The following is a 6,000-nucleotide window of genomic DNA, read 5'->3' on the forward strand; positions in this document are numbered from 1 at the left end:
TGTCAATTCATCAAACTCATTCTCTGTGCAGTTTTGTTTCCTTGCTGGTGAGGAGTTGTGATCCTTTGGAGGAGAAGAAGCATTCGGGTTTCTGGAATTTTCAGCCTTTTTGTGCTGGTTTTTCCTCATCTTTGTGGATTTATCTACCTTTGTTCTTTGATGTTGGTGACCCTCGGGTGGGATTTCTGTGTGGGCATCTTTTCTGTTGATGTTGATGCTATTCCTTTTTGTTTGATGCTATTCCTTCTTGTTTGTTAGTTTTCCTTTTAACAGTCAGGCCCCTCTGCTGCAGGTCTGCTGGAGTTTGCTGGAGATTCACTCCAGACCCTGTTTGCCTGGGTATCACCAGCCGAGGCTGCAGAGCAGCAAAGATTGCTGCCTGTTCCTTCCTCTGGAAGCTTCTTCCTAGAGGGGTACTTGCCAGATGCCAGCCAGACCTCTCCTGTTTGAGGTGTCTGTTGACCCCTGCTGGGAGGTGTCTCCCTGTCAGGAGGCATGGGGGTCAGGGATCCACTTGAGGAAGCAGTCTGTCTGTTAGCAGAGCTCGAGTGCTGTACTGGGAGATCCGCTACTCTCTTCAGAGACTGCAGGCAGGAACGTTTAAGTCTGTTGAGGCTGCACCCACAACTGCCCCTTCCCCCAGGTGCTCTGTCCCAGGGAGATGAGGGTTTTATCTATAAGCCCCTGACTGCAGCTGCTGCCTTTCTTTCAGAGATGCCTTGCCCAGGGAGGTGGAATCTAGAGAGGGAGTCTGGCTACAGCTTTGCCGACCTGCTGGGCTCCACCCAACTTGAACTTCCTGGTGGCTTTGTTTACACCATAAGGGGAAAACCACCTACTTAAGCCTCAGTAATGGTAGATGCCCCTCCCCCCACCAAGCTCAAGCATCTGAGGTCGACTTCAGACTGCTGTGCTGGAAGCGAGAATTTCAGGCCAGTGGATCTTAGCTTGCTGGGGTCTGTGGGGGTGGGACCTGCTGAGCGAGACCACTTGGCTCCCTGGCATCAGCCTTCTTTCCAGAAGAGTGAACAGTTCATTCTCACTGGCATTCCAGGCACCACCAGGGTATGGAAAAAAAAAGAAAAAAAAATAAACTTCTGCAGCTAGCTTGGTGTCTTCCCAAATGGCCACCCAGTTTTGTGCTTGAAACCCAGTGCCCTAGTGGTGTAGGCACCCGAGGGAATCTCCTGGTCTATGCGTTGCAAAGACCATGGGAAAATCATAGTATCTGAGCCTGAGTGCACTGTTCCTCACGACATGGCCCCTCCTGGCTTTCCTTGGCTAGGGGAGGGAGTTCCCCAACCCCTTGTGCTTCCTAGGTGAGGCAACACTTCATCCTGCTTCAGCTTGCCCTCCGTGGGCTGCACCCACTGTCTAACCAGTCCCAATGAGATGAACTGGTTATGTAAGTGGGAAATGCAGAAATCACCCACCTTCTGTGTTGATCTCGCTGGGAACTGCAGACCAGAGCTGTTGCTGTTCGGCCATTTTCGCATTCTTTTCTTTTTACATGAAGATCTTTCTTTAACACTGTTTGTAGAACCTGTCTAGTTCTACAAAGTTCTAGTGAATTTCCTCAGTTTCGTTTGTCTGGGAAAGACATTATCTGTCTTTCATGTTTGAAGGAAAGCTTTGCTGGGTGCAATATATTCTTAGTGTCAGTTTTTTTCTTCAGCATTTCAAATATGTCATCCTGCTCTTTCCTGCTTTGCATGGTTTCCACTGAGAAGGCTGTTTCCCTACAAATTAAAGCTTCATTATATGTTATTTCCTTATTTTCTCTTGATGCTTTTAGGATTTTCTCTTTGTCCTCAACCTTTGAGAGTCTGACTAATTTTTGTTTTAGTATAGTCTTGTTTTTCTTGAATCTGTTTAGGTGTTTATGAACTTCCTGTGCCTGGATATTTATATCTTTATCTAGGTTTGGAAAGTTTGGTGTTTTTTCTTTAAAAAAAAAAAAAAGACATTTATTCAGCATCATGATCAGGCTATTACATTTAGCAATCAACAGCATGGGTGCAAAAAACAAAAAAAATCTACATTAAAAACTTTTGTTCAAATGCTTTACATTTTCCACAAAACAGAAACTAAAATAACCTGTATACAATTAGTCACAAATACAGTCCTTGAGTTTTTTTTCCCATACACATGAGTATTTGTCTAAAACATGACTTCTTTGTAGCAGCTAGGCCCTGCCATCACTGTGCTTGGCTGAGTTCACAAATCTTGTAACCTGTAGCTTTCCTGTCACTTCTCTGGCTCTCCTCTCCTGCTAAGATTTTTTCCTAATTAAAATCTTCTGCCACTGCCATAGCCACTGCTGCTACTGGAACTGCCACAGCCACCTTCGTTCTGTGGTTTGGCGAAGTATTGGTCTCTGCCACCATAGGGGCCAGAGCTTCTGCCTCCAAAGTTTCCTCCTTTCATGGGTCCAAAATTTGAAGACTGATTGTTGTAATTGCCAGAATCATTGTAGCTTCCATCTCCTCGAAATTTGCTTCCATCGTTATCAAATCCATTATAGTCATCCCCACTGCCACTATATCCACCACCACTATGGCTGCCACCAAAGCCATCATGACCACTGAAGTTTCCTCTATGACCAAAGTTGTCATTCCCACCAAAATAACCTCCAGGACCACCACCAAAGTTTACAGAACCACTTTGACCTCTTTGACTGGATGAAGCACTAGCCATCTCTTGCTTTGACAGGGCTTTCCTAACTTCACAGTTGTGGTCACTCACAGTACATTATTTCTGAATGACATTCTTATCCACGGAGTCATGGTCATCAAAGGTTATAATAGCAAAGCCCCTTTTCTTGCCACTGCCTCAGTCAGTCATGATTTCAATCGCTTCAATTTTTCCACACTGTTCAAAATAATCTCTTAGGTGAAGTTCTTCAGTGTCTTCTTTAAGGCCACCAACAAATATCTTTTTCACAGTTAGGTGGGCACCTGGTCTTTGAGAATCTTCTTTTGAGACAGCCCTCTTTGGTTCCACAACTCTTCCATCCACCTTGTGTGGCCTTGCATTCATGGCTGCATCCACCTCCTCCACAGTGGCATATGTAACAAACCCAAGCCCCTGGAGTACTTGGTGTTTGGATCTCTCATTACCACACAGTCCATGAGTGTTCCCCATTGCTCAAAATGGCTCCTCAGGCTCTTTTCGGTTGTTTCAAAGCTCAACCCTCCAATGAAACATTTCCTCAGCTGTTTGGGCTCTTTAGGAGACTCTGACTTCGACATGACAGCAGGGAGAAGAGAGACTTTAACGATGCTTCTTCAGCGTCGTCTACAGGCAGAAAGGTGAATAAACTACATATTTATTGCTCTTTCTCAACTCCCTCTTGAATGTCAATATTTCTTAAATTTGCTTTTTTTTTTTTTAGGTTAATCCACATATCTTGTAAGCATTCTTCATTTCTTTTTGTTCCTGTTTCTTTTATGACTGTTTTCAAGTATGCTGTCTTTGAATCTATTCCTTTTTTTTTTTTTTTGCTTGATTTATTCTGCTACTGAGAGACTCATATGCTTTTTTCAGTTCTGTAAATGTATTTCCAAGTCCCAGCATTTCCGTTTGATTTTTTAAATTTCAATCTTTTTGTTTAATTTACCTGAAAAACTTCTGAATTGCTTAATGGTTAATCTTGGAGATTGTTGAGTTTCCTTAGATGTGCTGTTTTGAATTGTTCATCTAAAAGCTCACACATTGCCGTCTCACTAGGGTCAATCACTGGCTCCTTGCTTTGTCCATTTGGGGAAGCTATGCTTTCATGTTTGCTTTTATTTTTTCTAGACTTATATCTATGAAAGATTAGTGATTTATTCCAGTCTTTGCTGGCTGGCTTGCTTTGGTATTTCTATGGTATGTTTGTTTACAAGCTCTTTGAAGTTTGCCTGTTGAGCACCCTTAATCCTAGATCATTGCCTACTTATCGGCACTAGATAGCACCTTAAGCCCAGGATTGCCTCAATTCTTGGTCACGTTTGGAGAACTGCCCATCCAAGATAAAGGGGTTTCCAAAGGGAATACCCTGGTTGTGTGGGAAGGCTGGCTAGAAGTTCTTGCTCAGAGTACCCATGATGCATGCTTCCTCCAGCATGGTGCTGCTGAAAGCCACTCTTATTTGGCATCCCTTTTGGTTCAGATAAAGAGCAGAATTTTCCATGTTGGGGTTTCTAGTCACATCTCCCTTCTTTATCTCTAGCTTCCCTCAAAATATTTCCTCCCTATAGGCACTTACAATATTTTTGTGGGTTGAGACACAAACAGTTTTCCTGTGAGAGTACAAGATAGTGTGGAAGCTGACTCTCTGCCTCAGTCTGACTTTTTCTAGTGTAGAAACTGTGAGTCCAGGGGGAATTGTCCATGCACAGTGCCCAGCAGATTTGGGGAGAGTCCATTCATCTTAGTGTCCACTTGAAGTTCTTTTTACTTCTCTGTGGTCCTGGGGAAATCCCAGCATCAGATTTTAGTTCTAGATATTTCTGGTTGAAATCTTGATGCTAGATATTGTTTGTTTGTTTGTTTTGGGTTTTGGTGGGTTTTTTTTTTTTTCTCTCTCTCTTTGGAGGTGAGTGAAGACATATTGCTTCTATTCTATTCTGCCATTTTGGTAATATCACTCCCTTTATGTCTTCCATTTATTTTATTTGTCTAATTGCTCTGGCTAGACTTTTCAGTACTATGATGAACAAAAGTGGTGAGAGTGGGTATCTTTGTCTTTCTTCTGATCTTAGAGAAAAATCACTCAACTTTTCACCACTGAGTATAATACTAGCTGTGGGCTTGTCATAGATGACCTTTATTATGTTGAGGTATAGTGCTTTTATACCAAATTTAATCATGAAAGTAGTTGGATTTTGTCAAATGCTTTATCTGCATCTATTGAGATGATAAGATTGTATACTTTATTCTGTTAATTTGGTGTATAGCATTTATTGATTTGTACATGTTAAACCATCACTGCATCCCAAAGATGAATCCCAGTTGATTGTGGTATATGATCTTTTAAATGTGCTGTTGAATTTAGCTTGCTAGTATTTGGTTGAAGATTTTTGCATCTATGTTCATCAGAGATATATGTGTATAAATTTCTATTCTTTTGGAGTCCATATCTGCCTTTGGTATTAGGGTACTGCTGGCCTCATAAAATGAGTTTGGACGTGTTCTCTCTTCTTCAGTTTTTTGGGAGAGTTTGAGAAGTGTTGGCATTAATTACTCTCCAAATATTTGATAGAGTTCACTATTGAAGCCATCTTATTCTGGTGTTTTCATTGTTGGGAGGTTTTATTACTGATTTAATTTCCTTGCTCATTATTGATTGTTCCATATTTGCTATATTTCCATGAGTCAGTCTTGGTAGGTTGTATGTTTCTAGGAATTTACCCATTTCTTCTAGGTTATCCAATTGTTGGAAAATGATTTTTCACAGCATTGTCTTATGATCCTTTGTATTTCTGTGGCATTAGTTTTAATGCCTTCTTTTTAATGTATAATTTTATTTTTGAGACTGAGTCTTTCTCCATCGCCCAGGCTGAAGTGCAGTGGTGTGATCTCAGCGCACTGCATCCTCTGCTTCCCAGGTTCAAGTGATTCTCTTGCCTCAGCCTCCCAAGTAGCTGGGATTACAGGTGCACACCACCACACCTGGCTAATTTTTTTGTATTTTTAGTAGAGACAGTGTTTCATCGTGTTGGCCAGGCTGGTCTCAAACTCCCGACCTTGTGATCTGCCCGCCTCAGCTCCCCAAAGTGCTGGGATTACAAGCATGAGCCACTGTGCCTGGCCTTTAATTTATAATTTTATTTATTTGTGTCCACCCTCATTTTTTTCATGGCTAGTCTTGCTAAAGATTTGTCATTTTTTTTAACAAAACAACTTTTATTTTCATTAATTGTTTCTATTTTGTTCTACTGTTTTATTTATTTCTGCTCTGTTCTTTATTATTCCTTTACTTCTACTAACTTTGCACTTAGGTTGTTCTTTTCTAGT

At 41.5% G+C, this 6,000-nt stretch overlaps 1 pseudogene; it reads right to left on the reverse strand.

Moving 5' to 3' along the window:
- Positions 1-2,211: 2,211 nt before the first annotated feature.
- LOC103232209 (heterogeneous nuclear ribonucleoprotein A1-like) lies at positions 2,212-4,961 on the reverse strand (annotated as a pseudogene).
- Between the last annotated feature and the right edge of the window lie 1,039 nt (positions 4,962-6,000).

Source organism: Chlorocebus sabaeus, chromosome X, assembly GCF_047675955.1.
Source record: "Chlorocebus sabaeus isolate Y175 chromosome X, mChlSab1.0.hap1, whole genome shotgun sequence".
Classification (NCBI taxonomy): Eukaryota; Metazoa; Chordata; class Mammalia; order Primates; family Cercopithecidae; genus Chlorocebus; species Chlorocebus sabaeus.